The 12942-nt window shown below is 37.2% G+C and overlaps 1 protein-coding gene across 1 annotated transcript in view; it reads left to right on the top strand.

The window, feature by feature from the left end:
• PRLR (prolactin receptor) overlaps positions 1–12942 on the top strand; it is a 169007-nt gene that overhangs the window by 7442 nt on the left and 148623 nt on the right. The gene's annotated exons all lie outside the window — the stretch shown is intronic.

The raw sequence follows: 12942 nt of genomic DNA, 5'->3' as shown, positions 1-12942 counted from the left end.
AACCAGTTGTTCTCTGGATACCCAGTACCCTGAGCTGGTGGAAGGGGATGGGGAGCAGGATGTGGCCCTCACTATCCGCAAGGAAATGGTTGGCGACCTGCTACAGCACTTGGATGTACGCAAGTCGATGGGGCCGGATGGGATCCACCTGAGGGTACTGAGAGAACTGGCGGAGGAGCTGGCCAGGCCGCTTTCCATCATTTATCAGCAGTCCTGGCTCTCAGGGGAGGTCCCAGTCGACTGGTGGCTAGCAAACATGATGCCCATCGACAAGAAGGGCCGGAGGGTAGACCCAGGAAACTATAGGCTTGTTAGTTTGAACTCAGTGCCAGGGAAGCTCATGGAGCAGATTATTTTGAGTGTCATCACGTGGCACTTACAGGGCAACCAGGCGATCAGGCCCAGTCAGCATGGGTTTATGAAAGGTAGGTCCTGCTTGACGAACCTGATCTCCTTCTATGACAAAGTGACACGCTTGGTGGATGAGAGAAAGGCTGTGGATGTGGTCTACTTTGACTTCAGTAAGGCTTTTGACACCATTTCCCACAATATTCTCCTCAAGAAGCTGGCTGCTCATGGCTTGGACTGGCGTACGCTTCGTTGGGTTAAAAACTGGCTGGGTAGCCGGGCCCAAAGAGTCGTGGTGAATGGAGTCAAATCCAGTTGGAGGCCGGTCACTAGTGGAGTCCCCCAGGGCTCAGTGCTGGGGCCAGTCCTCTTTAATATCTTTATCGAAGATCTGGATGAGGGGATCAAGTGCACCCTCAGTAAGTTTGCAGACAACACCAAGTTAGGTATGTGTGTTGATCTGCTCGAGGGTAGGAAGGCTGTGCAGGAGGATCTGGATAGGCTGGACCGATGGGCTGAAGTCAACTGCATGAAGTTCAACAAGGCCAAGTGCTGGGTCCTGCACCTGGGGTGCAACAACCCCAAGCAGAGCTACAGGCTGGGAGAGGAGTGGTTGGAAAGCTGCCTGGCAGAGAAGGACCTGGGAGTACTGGTTGATAGTCGGCTGAATATGAGCCAGCAGTGTGCTCAGGTGGCCAAGAAGGCCAACAGCATCATGGCTTGCATAAGAAAGAGTGTGGCCAGTAGGGCTAGGGAAGTGATTGTCCCCCTGTACTCGGCTCTGGTGAGGCCGCACCTCAAATACTGTGTTCAGTTTTGGGACCCTCTCTACAAGAAGGACATGGAGGTGCTCGAGCGAGTCCAGAGAAGGGCAACGAAGCTGGTGAGGGGTCTGGAGAACAAGTCTTACGAGGAGTGGCTGAGGGAGCTGGGCTTGTTCAGCCTGGAGAAGAGGAGGCTCAGGGGTGACCTTATCGCTCTCTACAGGTACTTTAAAGGAGGCTGTAGAGAGGTGGGGGTTGGTCTATTCTCCCACGTGCCTGGTGACAGGACGAGGGGGAATGGGCTAAAGTTGCGCCAGGGGAGGTTTAGGTTGGATATTAGGAAAAACTTCATTATTGAAAGGGTTGTTAGGCATTGGAATAGGCTGCCCAGGGAAGTGGTACAGTCAATCCCTGGAGGTCTTTAAAAGACGGTTAAATGTAGAGCTTAGTGATATGGTTTAGTGGAGGACTTGTTAGTGTTAGGTTAGAGGTTGGACTAGGTGATCTTGGAGGTCTCTTCCAACCTAGACGATTCTGTGATTCTTCTCTCCCTCTCCCCCCCTCTCCCTCCCCCCCCCCCTCTCTCTCTCTGGAATAAAAAGAGGTCCAAGCCTATGCAAGTGCATCATACTGTTTATTAAGTTATTTTAAATCAAATAAATTTTACAATTTGCTTTGAAATGTTAATTTATAGATTAATGTATGATATTACTTCAATGGGCCAGGTGAGATGTGGAAAAATAGTTTTAATTTTGAAACAAGAAATAAGTATGTCTGACAGACTTTACAGTTTACTCAGCTCCAACTTCATCTCATTTTTATATATAGACTGTGCCAATAAAATTTAATAATTTACTGCATAATATAATATGTGGAACCTAATATTCATTTATTTCTGGGATTGTGCAACTGCTTCCTATGATTAACTGCCTAGGGAAACTCTCTTCAGCAATTCTTTCTATGCCTTTAAAAGTTTCTGATCTACGAGGAGAAAGAAGACATACTGAAAGCCCAGGAATGGCAAAAATAACCAAAAAGCAAATAAATTATATTGTGGCATTGTAATTACTTTCTTACAGATCCAGACATTCATACAAAATGAGATATTGTAGGAGTTAAATTGATAGAAATTTTAATTCAAGTTCTTCAAAAACTGTTCATCTTATCATTTGTGTCTAAAGCTAAGGAATTAGTTTGATTTGCTCTAGGTATTTTAATATGGAAACGGATTTAATAGTGGAAATGGATCTTGGTGGTCATAGCAATTCCAAACCACCTCTAGAGGAAAAATAAAGGACACTTTGAGCAGTCAAACCCAGGCTCCTCTGTTTTATGACACCGAGATTTACAGAAACCTGTAAGATAAGAAAAAATATTTGTCGAGTATATGTGAATATGCAAGTATGTGTGTCTGTGTGTTTTCAAATATTTTATGAGCACATCCTATGGTTTTGGAAGGACTTTTGTGAGCACTAAATTCATTATTTCAAATCATTAATAAACAAGCAAAAAAGTTCTTTCTTGCTGCAGCAATGTTGTTCCTTTCCTATAGTTACTTATCTGAATGAAAATAAAATCACTGTATATTTTTTTCTGAATTGTAAATGCAATTCACTTAATATTTTCTTCCTTCATGATATAAGTATACATTTTTTTAAATTCAATTAGTTATACAAATACAACATTTGCCTTTTGAATTTATCATTCATCAGCTGGCTGGTGCAACAGTAGATAATGAATATGGGAGGTTTTTTTATCAATATGTCTTGTTCATTGTTTTCTTTTTGTGAGGTAGGCTCAGTAACATTGCTTGCCTATTTTTTTGAAATTAGATAATTTCTTTCTGTTGTCCCAATCACATCTGTATTTAAGAGCTACTATTGATAACCTTTTGAAAGATTAAAAATAGGTATTTCTGTCCTATGTATAACATGTCAGCATATAGAACAGCAGCCACTATTTTTTTGATAATTGTGACATGTACATTTTGTTTTGCTTTGTGATTTATTATCCACCGTGTCCATATTACACAACAGAAACTTTCATATGTGGTTAGTTTTTTCCCTTCATCTTTGAGCTGAATATGGCAATTCATTTTTATTTTATGATGAAGAAGTTATCCTTGCAAGTGAAGAGGGCGTAAGTATTGAACGTTTCTGGGAGGATCCCTTATAATGTCCAGGTGTGGTTCAAGCCGTAGTTTATGAGACATGTTTATAGTGTGGAAATTAACAAGCAGAAAATAAAACGTGTGTTTTGCAAGATGATAGGCTGTAGGAAATTCAGGACAAATAATGGAATCATAAATTATGTAATTACTAAATAATGGAGATATTAAATCTATTTGAAGAAAATCTATTTGAAGATTTATTAAACATATAAATAAGTTTGTTATAACAATTGGCTTTAGCAAGAGATATTTGATAGTATGAATGTTACTTAAAAAAAAAAAAAGAAAAAAAATGGAAAAGATAATTTTGGTTCTAACCTAAATGTGTCTTCAATCATAAGGAGTAAAATACATGGCAAAATTCTATGAGTTATTTTAGCAAGAAATATGTATGGTAGGTAATTAGAGACAGTGATAGTACTTGACAGAAATTCTCAGAATTGTTTTTGGTCTGTAAATCTGTCAGGAGTTCGCTTACCTGCTGCCTAGATAACAGCCAGGATCAGGAGACATTTTAGATATTTAGGCTTCTGGGTTAGCAGTACTAGCCACAACTTTTAAGCATTCTGTTTGGTAATTTATTCTGACTTCTAATGGTGATCCATCTTTGATCTTTTTTAATGAATTATCACAAAGCATTGCTTACCACTTTTCCCTGATGGGAAATATGCAGTTACCTTCTTTATCACAATCGTATGCTGAACCTGTCTTACTGGTGTCATGTCAAATAATTGCACTAGTTTCGTGTAGGTTAAACAATCTAAGGTTATACTCAGCATTGAAGCATAAAATTCTAAATTACTTAATTTCTTGTTTTTTGTGTATTGTCCTTGTAAGCACCAAGAAGTTCTTAAGAGATACTGTGCCATAATGTGCCTATTTAAAAGCTTATTTATCCTAATCTATATATTCAGGTATAGTATGTGTTACATATGTGTTCTGTGTACATTCTTAATGCTGTGACTGTAATTCTCTAGAGTAGTGTTTGGGGGAAAAAAAAAAGTAATAGCAGTTCAACCCTTTTGTGTGTACTGGCAAAATTTCTAAAAATAAAAATAATTTTTAAAAAAAAACCACACTTGTAATTCTATGAGAAGTTCGATTTCAGACCTGAGCTGAATTTTATCCAGATTTCTCCAGCTTCTGCTTTCTGGTATGTTCCTTATTTCCTCCTCCTCCTTCAACTGATACTACTATAAGTTTTATTAAAGCCTGTAAGTTTTACTTGAATTTGTGACTACTCAGGAAGCATGCTGTTTTTCTATCAACTTTTATTTTCTTGAATGCAAGACCAGCTCGCTGTCTCGTCTTCCCTGTGCTACCTCTCTTCTTTCTATGCTGTCATTATTTCGTCACTGAAGAGTGCGTTTTCTTCTGCTTTACTCACTAGATTCCATTTATTTTATTATTTACTTCTTATTTCAGAAATGCTAGAAGGCCTAAAATTCTTCTACACTTTTCTTTAACCAGTCTGTAAACCCGTCCTTTTTCCACAAATTTTTCCTATTAGAAAGAGAATTATATAGATCTTTTCCATGCAAGTACAACTCATGATCTAAATATATAGGATACCTCCACAGTAATAAGAAGAGAATGTGTGAATTTAAGCAAGTGATTTTGCCCTCACGTTATGAAGTCTAGCAAGTCCAATGTCAGTAGTCCCTTTGCAATCTGCTAATTCAGAGCAGCCAGAAGAAAATAACATATTTACATTTTTAAAATAATGTAAGATTTACACCTTTGTGATCAAAGACATTGAGCTGAAGGCCCTGAAATATCTTAGGTGATATTCTAAAATATCACTGAGAAAGATAATTTAAAGCTTAAAAAAGCACACATATCACAGTAAATAACAGTGTACAACTTCTTTGATATATATAAATTTATTAAGATACACAGAATTTTACTAGCAAACACTGAGTTTACTATACCTGGATTTATCAGTGTTCTCACTAGTTCATATAATTGATAATTAACTGTTTTTGTATGATTAAACACTTCAATGGACAGTAAGAAACGTATGCTGTATTGCTGACATACTGAAAGCCTGGAAATATTTCAACACCTTCAAGCTAGTAAATATGTAAAGCAGTAAGATAAAATCATTAATAAGCAAGTTCTAGATAGAGATGACACAATCATTATTGAAGCAATTCTCATTAAAGCACTTTTTCTGGGTATGGCATGCCTTATAGAATAAGAATACTACTTGCTTTGTATAGGAAAATGGCAATGAATAAACTTTTATCTCCAAAAAAATAGAGGAAACGGTTCTGATCAGTTGTTTAGGAAAAAAATAAAAACCACCAGTTTGACTATATTCTTAAGTGTGAAGCTGTGTAACAAACAAATCAGTAGAACTATAAAATAGATGAAACACCTTATAAGTAAGAGTCAATTCATAAGTAATAAGAAAGTATTTTGAAATAGAAAAGAAAATGGGGGCTGTTTGCTCAGCTGAAGGATTGTTATATATTTCTTTGTTCAGTCCTTAGCTTTCGGTCATCTAAAACTGTAAGAAAGGTTTTGATGATGAGTAATTTTTGATGGAAAGATGGCAAGGTACCTTTTATATGTCCCAGTCACATTTAAACCTATACACACACTTTGAAGCCTAACTTGGCGGTATTTTTCAAGCCACAGGAAGATCTGTATGTGTGCTGTTCTAGCTCGTGTTCAGAACAGGTATATAGTAATTTACTGCAGAGATTCAATACAAACTACTGAAGGGATTTAGGAAAGCATACTGTTTTCCTTTAATCTTTTGGTGTGAGTACTGTAGTTACACAGATTTTTTTGGTTTCAAGATTTACTTTCAATCAAGTTTTCAACTTGGATTTCCTTCATATATGTGAACAGTTTTATTCTTGTACACAATTTATGATTTTTTATTTACAAATTCAATATATTTATAGGTTTTTTTTAAATTTGGGGATGTGTGTCCTATTTATTCCACTTTATAGTGGATCCATTTTATTCTTATTTTTAAAGGGAAAAAAAATCAAATTCAGGGACAGAAGATACCATTCTTCACAATGAAATGCCAGCCTGCTAAAACATTAGGAATCAGTCTGACTTGACATTATCAATGTACTAGTCCTCATTCATGACAGGTGTGGTCTTTTGATGGCTTCTATAGGCAGTGTTTATGTTCAAGTGGAGTAAAAGATATGTTTTAATTTCTAGTTATTGCCAATAATTACTATTTAATTTCTACCCATGACTCAGAATTTCACTTATGCTAGGATTATGCTAGAAGAGCGTGTGTTGCCTAAGAAAAACGTATCAGAAGAAGATTAAAAATCTATTTTCTAGTCTGGGATTTTTTTATTAGGTTAGTGTTTAACTTTCATACAATCACAGATTTTTTTGGGTTGGATGGAACCTTAAAGACCATCTAATTTCAACCCCCCTGCCATGGGCAGGGTCACCTCCCACCAGACCAGGCTACTCAAAGCCCCATCCAGCCTGGCCTTGAACATGGGGGCATTCACAGCTTCTCCGGGCAACCTGTGCCAGTGCCTCACCAACCTCTGAGTAAAGAATTTCTTCCGTTTATCTAATCTAAATCTACCCTCTTTAGAACTTTAAATATTCTGTTTAAATTTAACTGAGATTTAAATCAGTTAAATCATAAATGGAGGCTAATTCTTAGTGTGCTATCCACAGCTGAATGCTAAGCTGTCCACTTTCTTTACTGTCCCTATCAAAATATACTGCAGTCTATCATTTAATTGACAGATAACCTATGGAAATCACCACAGCTTAAACTGACAGATGTAGATCATATTTCTTGCTAATGGACTATGCTGCTTTGCCTGTCTTAATGTTGCTCAACCATCTTTTTTTTAGTTTCAACTTTAATGCTTGTTACAGTGTCATCAAAATTCTTTGCCTTGTCTGGTAGGTGACAGTGTATGCCAAGTTCTTCCTAATTCAGGCATATCTTCTGAATACTTGATATTAAATTGCTCCACAGCACTGACAGTGGATCTGGTGTTACAATCTTTTAAAGCACTATTCTGTATTTCTGTATAAGACTGCAAGATGTTTTTCTTACAAGGAATAAAGCTATCAGAGAAATCATCAGTATATTGCTCTCTTCCACTGTCCCTTTTTCTGTATTATCTGTTTCTCTCTTTGATTTATCCCAGAGCAGTCAGTATCAAGGAGGAGAGTTTTTTTGTTTCACTGTACAACCCTTAACATGTTACCTGAACTTTTACTGCTAAAATAGTTATCATATAGACCTTAAATGTACGTATTTCTATTGACGATTTTGCCCGAAGTGCTAAATTAAATGTTATTATGACTGGTTATGTTTTTCTATATTCTTTGTATGTTTTTTTGACAGTGGTTTTTTTTTTTTTTTTTTCCTTCTCTATCATGTACATGAACTATTGGGTCTCTTCAAGAGTATGTGCTTTTTTTTGCATACATAACTTCAAAATTTGATCTCTTGATGTCCCTTCCAACCCCTGCAGTTCTGTGATTCTGTGAAAATTTAGAAGCAGGTGATATGATTGTAAAAGTAAATGTGTACTTGCATTGTAGTGTTTTTTTCAAACATTGATAGATCACATACATTTTTCTCATATTTCAGAATAAAGTTTAGTGAGTATATCTATTTTCATATACATGCATATATATGTATATCTGTGTAAGCATATATAATTCATGTGTTACTCCATCTATATGAGGCTAACCCTTCATAAATCTGTACCCTATTTTGTGAGAAAATATTAATCAGTAGCAGCTTATTTAATGGCTTTATCTTAGAGCTTAAGAATGAAATGCATTTCAAAAAATGAAAAAAGGATTGACATGGTGTAGCTTGCAATTACTTACTTTTTTTGGCACCGGAAAAAAATATTCATTTTATCTTCACTTTAACATTAGTCATTGTCAAAGGAGAAAAGTGCAAAAATCGTGTAGAGGGAAAATTCATTATGAACTGGCATAAAAGTATGCTTGTTTACTTTTCGACTTTGTTTTTTAAAAATATTGTATTCATACTGGGAAATAAATGTGTCCTCCACTGTCTTTTCAGTATTTTAATTTAGTAAGCTGCAATGATAAACGTCTCGGTACGGTGTAATTTAACTGTGTGTGAGCAACACTAGCCTGGTATAAGGGTTGATGTAAAATGTAAACTTTGTCATAGTTGATGTTTTTTGTTATTAATTTTTTTTTCTGAAGATTTTCAAATCAAGGTAAACCTTGCTGTAGATGCAGCCATAGAAAATGAACCTTTTCCAAATTCATAAGGAGTAGTATACCTGTAAGAGTATTAGATTACCCTCCTATAGCTGTGAAAGGCAGAATTACTACTTCTGGCACACTAAGTAAAGCATTTCCGACATCAACCTTCCCACAGTCACTGGAAGTCATATTCCTTGTTACACACAGAAACCCTTGGAGTCCCCAAATGTAAAAATAAACAAGCAGATACAGAAATGTAAGTAAAAGCAAATAATTTGTATTGACTCCACTCACTCCTTATCCATGTGAACAAAGTAGATAGTGATGCTGATAATGTATGGGTAGGTCTACGGTGCCTTTAGGACGTTTTGTTTATGGAACACTTGGCAGCTGGTGATGAGGTGCAAATTCTGGTCAAAATTCACACTGGATTTTTAATAACTGATACAGAGGGAGCATCAATAGCCAAGTCTGGGTACGTGAATAAAGTATGGACTGGTAAGAGGGTTTTGTTCCTGCACTTCAGCCTGTTTACCGTGTTTGTTGATAGAGTGATCTTTGCAACTGGGGAGTCAAAGACAAAGTTGAAAATAGAAAAAATCATAATGAAGATCACAGTCCCTGAAGGATTTGATCTGGATTTTAAAGAGACATGTCAAAGTATGGGTACATTATCTGTCCAGCAGCTGCCTCTGAAGATTTGGAAAGCAGTGTGGAATATTATCTGAATTATGAACTGAATGTATCAAGAATCATTTTATAAACAATGAAAGACTGAATAGATGTGTGTAAAACCAACATTGATTTTGTTATATATGATGCACATTTTGTGTAACATAGTTTACTTTGTATAAACATAGCTTTCTGTCTAAATTCAACTCCTTCCTTTGCTTCTGTAAGCTATGCCTTTCTTTTTTTCCTCTTTTAAGTCTACTTGGAGTAACAGCAGAACCAAAAGGAGAACATGGAGCAATTATATTATTTAACTAACCTTCTCCAACAATTTTAGTAAAAATTATTGATATACTAATCATATCAGTAGTGATCTATAGATCACTATAATAATATGACAATTGTTCTTCAGATATTAATTGGGCTAAAGCTTTGTGGCAGCCAATGTTAGAACGGATTCGTATTAGTTATAAATCCTTAATTGCATGTAATTATAGATTTGCTTATGAACCAAACAGCTGCTCCTTTTCCATGATCTGTTTTACTCTGCCATTTGAAAGGATTAAGCTTGAGGCATGTCTATGAAGTCTTTTTTAATTTACCTTATCTTGGCTCTATTTTATATTTTACATTGCACCTGGCCTGAATTTTCTAGAGCTCCTTGCTAATCTAGTGAAGCTTTTCATCTAGCCACATTAATGACATTACTTTTTTCATTACTTTTTGTAGCAATCCGTTTGGCTTTCCTGTCTTGGCTCAAGATGGTGCAGATTAATTGTAACATCTCAATCAAAACAACATGTATAATCTGAAAGCAGCATTCTTAAAAATGTTGTAACATTTGAGTTACATGAAGTTGAGTGCACTTGAAAGTTCTCTAAGCAACTGCTGATAGATGCAATCTGGGCAACATTTTGCAAGAATATTTATTGAGAATATTCAACATTAGCTTTAGAGGGCTTATGAAATTGACTGTAAGCATGGGCCCAATATAGGGAGCTAAAAAGGAAGCTTGAATGACATACGTTTCTCATGAACATATCTTCTCTCTCTCTCTCTCTCTCTCTTTTTTTTTTTTCTTTTTTTTTTTTTGTGTGGAGTAGTTGAGGACAGAATTGTAAGGTGGCAGAGTTGTTTAAACTTTTGTTGTTCTTTGACCATGAACACAAAAATGTTCCTTATGTACCAAATTACTGGACACAGTTGTTTGGAAGCTGGTATTGTATGTATGAAAAGCACAGTTACTATGAAGTATGGTTGAGTGAATATGCTTCAAATCCCTATATCATTCCTCAAAGGACTGATGATACCGGTCTGTAACTAAAAGTTTTTCACATGTAATCACAAAATCTTCAATTAGCTGTTGTCCACTGAATTCTGGGTTGCTTAAGCTTTTACTGTCTTGGAGACAGGAATGAGAAAAAGTGTATTTTGTCTTTGCAGATGGAACAATTTGCATTCAGGATTAGGTCACAAAAGATAAACCAAATAGTGCCAGTTTGTGGGTGAATTATATAGCACAGAGGTCATCATTAGATTTCCAAGTGTATGATTTGGATAGCATTTTGGCTGATATCCATCAAAATAACATTGCTTAACTAACATGACCAATCTTCAAGCAGACTGATTGAGTAAAAAATTTATTTCCTAAGGGGAACAGAAGCCCCAGGACGTGTTCTGGCAAGTCTTCAGTTGATAGAATAAATTATTAAGTACTCTTTGCAGCAACCAAGAATGGTAAATATGGTATTTTGTACCCTTAATGAAGGAGGTATCTGAGGAGCAGCTTACTCTTTTTTTTTTTTTTCCCTTCCTTGAGATTTTTCATTAATGTATTCTTTGCTGTTAACATTATCCATTCCTCCTCCAAGAGAGTCGTCAATAACTCCATCAAAAGGATCCCTATGACAGGGATGCCACCTTTTTGCATTCTTCTGGAAGTACAGTTTTGTTGTTGACTTTCAACATAGCTGCACACATTTCCAAAATTCAGGTCTGCTAAAATCTGAATTTCTTCACTTCTTACTATTGAACGACATAATCATAATTTAAAAACTGAAAAAGACCTGTACTGAGACAGCAGAATTTATGTACTTCACATAACAATTTAATGTTCAAGGCAGGAGGTATCCTACCTCCTAAATGTGAAGCTACTTTCTGACAAAAGAATAACATTATTAAAAAAAAAAAAAAAAAAAAAGCTCCTTGCAACTAGGAAGATAAGATAATCTTACAGTCAAGAATGCAGTGAATGAAGAGGCTAAGACTGGGAGCTGTGCAGGAGACAGGAAACATCTAAGAAGTCAAAGGATGGTATAGTCACTTGGTTTGAGAGAGTGGCAGTCGTGAAAGAAGTAGGAAGGGTGGAAAAGCCAGAGTTTGCTAGCCTGTGAAAATATAGACAGAAGTGGACAAATGCAGGAAAGGGAGTAAGAACCAGCTTTGTATTGGTTTTGGAAACAGAATATTTTCACACCATGAAAATAATGTGTTTCCTTATGTCTGTTGTGATTAGCCCAGGGGTGTAATAACACTTATCTTTTCCATTAGGTTAAATGTCCTTAAAAAGTTAACCTTTCCTCATCTTGAGAGTATTGTAATTTGTTGCGTTGTATATCTTGTGTGTCTTGCCTTTAGGCCCATCTCTCTTCTTACAGAGAGGATTGTAGAATCACTTAGGTTGGAAAAAGACCTTTATGATCATCAAGTCCAGCCATCCACATAACTACCAAGTCTACAACTAAACTGTGTCCATAAGCACAGGAAGGCCAACTTCAGCCTGGAAGGCCAACTATGTCCTGGGCTGCATCAAAAAAGGGGTGGCCAGCTGGGAGAGGGAGAAGATTGTCCCCCTCTACTCCGCTGTTGTGAGACCCCACCTGGAATACTGCGTGCAGGCCTGGGGCCCCCAGCACAAGAAGGATGTGAGCTCTTGGAACGGGTCCAGAGGAGGGCTGCTAAGATGATCAGAGGGCTGGAGCACCTCTCCTGTGAAGAAAGGTTGAGGGAACTGGGCTTGTTTAGCTTGGAGAAGAGAAGGTTCCAGGGAGACCTCATTGTGGCCTTCCAGTACTTGAGGGGAGCATGTAAACAGGAGGGGGAACGCCTGTTTACATGTGTTGGTAGTAATAGGACAAGGGGGAATGGTTTTAAAGTAAGACAGGGGAGATTTAGGCTAGAAATTAGGAGAAAGTTTTTCACTCAGAGGGTGGTGAGGCACTGGAACAGGTTGCCCAGGGAGGTTGTGGATGCCCCATCCCTGGAGGCATTCAAGGCCAGGCTGGATGCAGCTCTGAGCAGCCTGCTGTAGTGGTTAACAACCCTGCCCAGAGCAGGGGGGTTGAAACTAGATGATCTTTGAGGTCCTTTTCAACCCAGGCCATTCTATGATTCTAACTTCTTACAGAGAGGATTGTAGAATCGCTTAGGTTGGAAAAAGACCCTTAAGATCATCAAGTCCAGCCATCCACATAACTACCAAGTCTACAACTAAACTGTGTCCATAAGCACCACATCCATAGGTTTCTTAAATACCTGCAGGGATGGCAATTCCACCACTTCCCTGGGCAGCCAGTTCCAGTGCCTAACCACCTTTTCCATTAATAAATTCTTCCTGATTTCCAATCTCAGTCTCCCCTGGCACAACTTGATGACATTTCCCTGTGTCCTATCACTTGTCATTTGAGAAAAGAGACTGACAACCACCTTGCTACAACTTCCTTTGAGAAATTTTCTGACATGGAATTTCTTTGTAGTTTATCAATACGATCAACTCTGAGAAAGAAG

Source organism: Anser cygnoides, chromosome Z (genome assembly GCF_040182565.1).
Source record: "Anser cygnoides isolate HZ-2024a breed goose chromosome Z, Taihu_goose_T2T_genome, whole genome shotgun sequence".
NCBI classification, from domain to species: domain Eukaryota; kingdom Metazoa; phylum Chordata; class Aves; order Anseriformes; family Anatidae; genus Anser; species Anser cygnoides.
The sequence above is the reverse complement of the archived record's forward strand: the minus strand, read 5'-3'. Positions and strand labels throughout refer to the sequence as shown.